The following is a 7,762-nucleotide window of genomic DNA, read 5'->3' on the forward strand; positions in this document are numbered from 1 at the left end:
CGACTCCAGGGGGCCTGTCGCAGGCCCGCCGCTGGCCATACGGGGCCCCCAGGCCGAACGCCCAGCAATGTCCCCAGTCGAAATTAAGTATTTTTTAAATTGTCTTCATCTCGTGAATATTGCTTGAATCACAATCTTAAGCAAGATTTCAAGGTTCTCAACTACGGTGTCTCCAACAATCTAACTTTTCGTCTTTTCATTCCTAACATCCTTGTTCCGCCCTCTCACCTCACGCACGCTGCTCCTGTGGAACAGATCGAGGCAGCTCCATGCATCGTACATATCGTGCCATTCATTCCTTTTTAGGGCTCTTATTCAGCTCGGTCCAATCTCATTCATCGGAAAAGGTATCTGCTCCTCAGCTTTCCCAAACACTCTGTGGGTTTATTAATAAATAAATATATAATCAAACAATAAAATAAAATAAAATGCGCTGCATGTCTCAGACTCATATTCACGAGAAATGGGTCATGTGCCCAGTCCGCAGGCACAGCACAATCCCCCGGTCCAAAAGACAACCGTTACGGCGCATCATGTACTATATATTCACGTTTAAAATATCCCACGTTACACCGTGGGCACATGACGGCGCGGCCAGCTATGTACAATCTTCCCAAATTTCAGGGCAGCTTCCATTCTGGAGCACCTTTCTATAGCCCGAAAGTACGGTAATTCTAGTCATGCTACACTCACTGTTATATTGCAAAGCGATCAGCGCAAGCGCTGCACAAAAAGGCACGCCATTCAATTCAAACTCCCTGTCAAGCCGGCTTACTCGCGCATGCGCGTATCAGGAGTTGCAGCACCGGTCCAGTCTGTCCAGCCCCACAGACTGTTCCTTAACTGTCCCTCTCCCCGGAATCTGCTCGCTCCGGGCCCCTCTGGTCGTTTTCATGGGCCAAATCGGTTCCTCTAAGGCTATCTTCCTTCAGAGTTCATTCCACACTGCGCAACTTGGCTAGCTTCGCCCCCTCCCCTCTCTACTCATCTGTTTGGTGACTGCATTGGCCCCACCTCACTTCCGGTCCCGCCTCCTCCACGAGTGGAACGGTTTTTAATTTTTCCATGACAAATCATTCCTTCTCCGACTCCCGGCGCTTTTAAACGGTCGCTCCGCCTCCTCTGGTTTGGGGGGTATTAAAACTCTATTATAATCTAAGGCCTGCCGGCACCTGCCGTCTACCGGCACTCTCAGTCCACGTTCTGCCGTCTACCGGCACTCTCAGTCCACGTTCTGCCGTCTACCGGCACTCTCAGTTCACGTTCTGCCGTCTACCCCGGCTCTTCCCCGGCGCACTGCGTGCACGCTTCGCCGTCTGCCCTGGTGCACTGCCGCGCGCTTTGCCGTCTGCCCCGGCGCACTGCCCGCGCGCTTCGCCGCCTGTCCCGGCGCACTGCGTGCACGCTCCGCCGTCTGCCCGGCGCACTGCGTGAACGCTCCGCCGTCTGCCCGGGCGCACTGCGTGCACGCAACTGCGTGTGCGCTCCGCCGTCTGCCCGGGCGCACTGCATGCATGCTCTGCCGTTCTGCCGGCGCCTTCAGGTCTACATTCTGCCGTTCTTTCCCGGTCTATGCTCTGCCGTCCGCCGGCGCTTCCAGGTTTCCGTTCTGCCGGCGCTTCCAGGCCTACGTTCTGCCGGCGTTTCCAGGTCTACGTTTTGCCGTTTTGCCGGCGCTTTCAGGTCTACGTTCTGCCGTTCCGCCGGCGCTTTCAGTTCTACGTTCCGCCGTCTGCCGGCGCTATCCCGTCCACGCCCCGCCGTCTGCCGGCGCTCTCCCGTCCACGCTCCGCCGTCTGCCGGCGCTCTCCGGTCCACGCTCAGCTGTCTGCCGACACCTCCACTTCCTGTCGTCTGCCGCCTCCTTTGTTTTTGGGGGGAATTAGAATTCTATTCTAATTTAACTTTCAAAATCCAGGTCCCTTGCATCATCACAGCACGCACACGTGGCTCATTCTGCCTCTCAGGGCATCGGTTAAATTCTCAATCGGGTCAAACCACGGCGCACTTCATTCCCCGCTGTTCCTAACTCCAGAGGCAGCCCATGACAGCAGCAGGTTTCGGAAATACCCGAGGGTAACATCGATCCTACGCAATCCGCCCCCCCGTCGTCTCACCGGGCACCGGTTTAGAATAGGAGCCGCTACATCCGCGGCCACTCAGGGCCAGAGAGAACCCACGGTAACACGGGGAGGACATGCAAACTCCACCCAGAGAGCTCATATGATGTTGGTCTGGTCCGGGAATCAAACCCATAATCTCCTTCTTGGGAGGCAAGAGCGCTAACCGCCTTTGCCACCGTGCACCCTGGTGGTGGTTCATATTTCCTCATTACCTGTTCCTTAGCAGCATCCTCTAGCTCTCCCCGTGTCTACGTCATTTCTTATCTACTCCCAGGTGCTTCATATTCCTGTCCTCGGTCCTTCACCACATCTCCGTGAACAGAGGCCTCCATTTCAGACGCTTCGAGTTTTCAGGGCTTCGCCCCCTACTCTCCCCGTCACTACGCATCCGCCCCTCTCGGGCCACCACGTGATCAATGGCGGCCTCGTGGCCTGACCAGTCTTCTCTATATTAAGGATCTGCTGTAATGTTCTGAGTATCAGTAATAACCTTGGCACACAGCTGCTCAGACCCCGGGTTTTTGGGGGGAGACATCTAATACAAATAGATCATGGAGTGCCCATGATTGCAACGTCTTCCGCCGGGGTCTGAGCGCCAAATAACTCACGAATAAAGCTTGCTAAACAGTCCATTCTCGTGGTCTCTTTGTCTCTCCAGGGTGAAATGAAGCCTGCGTAAATTCAGCCTGGAAGACCTAACTCCATCCATCTACGTCAAGGCCTCCATGGAAGGACCCCTCTCCCCAGCGCCATCATCGCACTCAAGCGGGCGCCCGCCTGTCCGTCTGTGAGAGTCAGATCCCTCACTTCACCATGGACTCTCCCAGGTTTCTGCGCTTTCCCAAAGAGGTTATGCAGTTTTTCCTGGCCAAAGAAGGAGGGTGTAAGGTCAGGGGGCGTCTGCACCATGGCCCTAGCACCTGCTCCTCATCCCCAATCAACGCTCTCAAGTGACTCCTCCTCTGCTCCCAATCAGCGCCCAGGCGGTCGCATTTAAGCGCCCAGGCAGATGGCTCGGCCGCTCAAACCGTACTGCGACCCACCACATCCCCTGCACCTCCTTTGCATTACCCTCGTCCTCTACCTTCTCTTCACATCTACCACCACCAGTCTCCAGGCTCCGGGGGGAGACATCTAATACAAATAGATCATGGAGTGCCCATGATTGCAACATCTTCCGCCGGGGTCTGAGCACCAAATAACTCACGAATAAAGCTTGCTAAACAGTCCATTCTCGTGGTCTCTTTGTCTCTCCAGGGTGAATTACCTTCACATTGAAAGGAAATACTTCCCCAGAGGCAAAGTTTGCACAGAAATGTTAGATTTCCCATCCTCACCGACCTTATCATAAAACTCACGTAACTGGTCGTAGGGCGACTCCTGCTGCTCTGTTGCTGTTGCTGCTTTTTGTTTTGATGCAAATGTGCAGTGCAGTGCGACACGCCAAATCTCTGTCTGCTCTATCGGCCTCTACAACTGGAGTTCTCACACTTGTCATACACAGGCTCTTTTTAGGCAACTTAACGGTGTTTTTCACCTGGAAGTCTCTAGAAATCTGACACTTTATTGAACGAAAATAAAAAGAACGAATTTTGCCATTCACAGACACCAGAAAGAACGCGTTCATATTATCGTTCTTCAGCAGTAATACGGTGTGTTCAGTTCACGTTCACCAAAATTATGAATGCGTTCATGAACTTTCGTTCAATGAACGCGTTCAGGCACAACACTGTCTCTGAAGCGTGTTTTTTTACGTTCAAACTCTTAAACTTGTTTGTTTGTTTTGGGGTGAGTTATGTCAGAGATGAACGGAGGCAATAGTTCTTTAACAGTTTTGATAACATCAGTGATCAGATTAAAGTCAGGTTTGATCAGTTTGGTGAGCGAGCTTTCCTTGGTTTAAACTTTAGTGGATTGCACAAAATATTGTGAAATGTCCCAACATTTTGATGACACAAATCTGCAAGGCCTGTCAAAATATGTAAGATTTTTTAAGTCACTGTAGAAACCGTATCCACCCACACAAGAACAACATTAATAAAGAGTGATTAAGTACACCCTAGGCCGGAGGTCAATGATCGACTTTGTTGTCGTGTCATCAGACCTCCGGCCGCGTGTCTTGGACACTCGGGTGAAGAGAGGGGCAGAGTTGTCAACCGATCACCACCTGGTGGTGAGTTGGATCCGCTGGCGGAGGAGGAAGCCGGACAGACTTGGCAGACCCAAGCGCATTGTGAGGGTCTGTTGGGAACGTCTTGTGGAGCCCTCTGTCAGTAGGGTATTCAACTCGCACCTGCGGGAGAGCTTCTCCCATGTCCCGGGGGAGGTTGGGGACATTGAGTCCGAGTGGACCATGTTCTCCGCCTCCATTGTTGATGCGGCTGCTCGGAGCTGTGGTCGCAAGGTCTCCGGTGCCTGTCGTGGCGGCAATCCCCGAACCCGGTTGTGGACACCGGAAGTAAGGGATGCCGTCAGACTGAAGAAGGAGGCCTATCAGGCCACTCTGGCTTGTGGATCTCCGGAGGTCATCGACATGTATCGGCAGGCCAAGCGAGCCGCGGCTCGTGCTGTCGCAGAGGCAAAAACCCCGGCCTTTGAGGAGTTCGGCGAGGCCATGGAGGAGGACTATCGGTCAGCACCAAAGAAATTCTGGCAAACCGTCCGGCGCTTCAGGAGGGGGAAGCAGCCTCACAAACACCGTTTACGGTGCGGGTGGAGGCCTGCTGACCTCGACTGGGGATGTCGTCGGACGGTGGAAGGAATACTTTGAGGATCTCCTTAATCCCTCATTCACGTCTTCCGAAGAGGAAGTAAAGACCGGGGTCTCAGGGGCTGGCTCATCCATCACCCAAGCTGAAGTCACTGAGGTTGTTCGTAAACTCCTCGGTGGCAGGGCTCCGGGGGTGGATGAGATCCGCCCTGAGTACCCAAAGTATCTGGATGTTGTAGGACTGTCTTGGTTGACACGTCTCTGCAACATCGCGTGGCGTTCGGGGACCGTGCCTCTGGACTGGCAGACCGGGGTGGTGGTCCCTCTGTTCAAGAAGGGGGACCGGAGGGTGTGTTCCAACTCCAGAGGGATCACACTCCTCAGCCTCCCGGATAAGGTCTATTCCAAGGTACTGGAGAGGAGAATCCGACCGATAGTCGAACCTCGGATTCAGGAGGAGCAGAGTGGTTTTCGTCCCGGTCGTGGAACACTGGACCAGCTCTATACCCTCCATCGGGTGCTCGAGGGTTCATGGGAGTTTGCCCAACCAGTCCACATGTGCTATGTGGATCTGGAGAAGGCTTTCGACCGTGTCCCTCGGGGTGTCCTTTGGGGGGTGCTCCGGGAGTACGGGGTCCGGGGCCCTTTGCTCAGGGCTGTCCGGTCCCTGTATGACCGGAGCAGGAGCTGTGTTCGCATTGCCGGCAGTAAGTCAGACCTGTTCCCAGTGCATGTTGGACTCCGCCAGGGCTGCCCTTTGTCACCGGTTCTGTTCATAATTTTTATGGACAGAATTTCTAGGCGCAGTCAGGGGTCGGAGGGTGTCCGGTTTGGGGACCACAGGATTCCATCTTTGCTGTTTGCAGACGATGTTGTCCTGATGGCTCCATCAAACCCGGACCTGCAACATGCACTGGGACTGCACCAGACCGAATCCAGACATGTTGAACATGAACATTGTGCTTCATAAATCTGGTTTCTCTCGTGTTCTGTTCATCTTTTTCTCTCCCATATTCAAACGTCAGAAGATTCATGGACTAATCGTGACTAAACTAGTGTTTGAATCATGTTCATGTTTGTCTGAACTAAACGGACTCTAAAACACAAACCAAAAGAGCTTTTAGAACAAACACAGAGACATTCAAGTGTCCAAAAAGAAGAAACATCAAGAATAGACTTTATTCATCAATATTCTCTGTGGAGAAGCTTCAGTCACATATTTACACCTTTATCTGCTTCAAAATGTCTTTAAAGTCTCAGAGTTCAATCAAATAAAGGTTTAACAAGTCACTTCTAAAAGAATGATTTCATAAAGATTTAAACAAGCTGTTGACTCTTGGTATTTGGAGAGAATCAAAGTATCAAATATATTGATAGATTTAAATCCTCTTTACATTCTGCTCCAGTTTCACAGTTTGACATGAAATTCTAACAAACTTTTGAACTTTCATGAGTAAAAACTGTTCCAGATCCACATTTGAAGAGAAAAAGAACAAAGACAAAATGGAGGACTTTAAGTTTGACTTTCACTTCCACAGAAATGACATTTATTGCAGTTTATTTTGATATTTGACAAACTAATGTTGAGTTGAATGAAAGAAGTGGTGACATAAAGTGCAGGATTGACGGCAGCAGCAGAAGTTTTCTCTTTAGTGGTATTAAATAAGAATAAGAGTGAGAATCACAGTGTAAGTGTGTGAAGCAGAAGAGAAATGGACCTGGAGCAGGACCAAGTACCAAACTACACCACCAATAGTAGTAGTAGTTGTAGTAGCAGTAGTAATAGCAGTAATAGTAGTGGGCCTAGTAACACTGACCTGTGCTGGAGCAGATTGTTGAGGGTTTGAAGCCGCTGAGGTGCCTTTGAGCAAACGCACACTGATTGTTTCCTGCTTCAGTCTGTGAGAGCAGAGGGAGGAGTCAGGGAGGCAGAGGGAGGAGTCAGGGAGGCAGAGGGGCGGGGCACAGGTGAGACATGCTGTTGATCTTGACAAACATGAATATCTTTGGAGTTTCCCTCCAACAACAGAAATGTGCTAAAACGTGTCTTTAAACGTGTTATTGAGGTTTAATTTTCAGACAAATGTAAAAAGTCTGACAAATGAATCACAAAAGTGCAGAAATATCACTTAAAACTCTTAACTAGAAGTTGACATTTCCAACATCAGTTTGTCAGTTCTAGAATTAAGTTTTTGCAGATTAATGCTGGTAAAAACCTTTTTTTAAAAACTTTTCCACAAATCTTTCGTACGGCGGGGCAGAGGGGGCGGGGCAAAGGAGCGGGGAAGAGGGGCGGGGCACAGGTGAGACAGGTTTATCAGGATACTTTGTTTCTTGCTCTGATCATGTGACGTTGACAGTTTAAATCACACTGTACAACATTGTAAACGGCTCTGGAGAAACTACAAAAACACAGTCTGCAAAGGAAGTAACAAAGTACTGCAGTACAAGTACTGGAGTCAAAGTACTGGTTTCACAACATTTATTGTGTAACAAATACTTTCTACTGCAGTACACGTTTGGACACAAATATGTGTAAAAATAAGGAGATAAATGAAGTTACAGAAACATCTGGAAATGATTCACTTTATCCACATTTTGTTACAGACTTTTTCCAAAATGGATTAAATTCATTTTTTTGCCACAAAATTCCAAAAGTTCAAGTTTGACTTTCACTTCCACAGAAATGACATTTATTGCAGTTTATTTTGATATTTGACAAACTAATGTTGAGTTGAATGAAAGAAGTGGTGACATAAAGTGCAGGATTGACAGCAGCAGCAGAAGTTTTCTCTTTAGTGGTATTAAATAAGAATAAGAGTGAGAATCACAGTGTAAGTGTGTGAAGCAGAAGAGAAATGGACCTGGAGCAGGACCAAGTACCAAACTACACCACCAATAGTAGTAGTAGTTGTAGTAGCAGTAGTAA

General features: G+C 49.8%; 1 protein-coding gene across 1 annotated transcript in view; it reads right to left on the reverse strand.

Annotated features, from left to right (window-relative positions):
- LOC140368924 (E3 ubiquitin-protein ligase TRIM21-like) overlaps positions 1-6,711 on the reverse strand; it is a 13,967-nt gene extending 7,256 nt beyond the window's left edge. The window contains exon 1 of the mRNA XM_072456091.1: positions 6,651-6,711. The gene's annotated coding sequence lies outside the window, so the exon portion shown is untranslated. The remainder of the gene's footprint in view (positions 1-6,650) is intronic.
- Positions 6,712-7,762: the final 1,051 nt, after the last annotated feature.

This window comes from Eucyclogobius newberryi, unplaced genomic scaffold (assembly GCF_026437365.1).
Source record: "Eucyclogobius newberryi isolate DKJ021-1_F unplaced genomic scaffold, fEucNew1.0.hap1 SCAF_20, whole genome shotgun sequence".
NCBI classification, from domain to species: domain Eukaryota; kingdom Metazoa; phylum Chordata; class Actinopteri; order Gobiiformes; family Gobiidae; genus Eucyclogobius; species Eucyclogobius newberryi.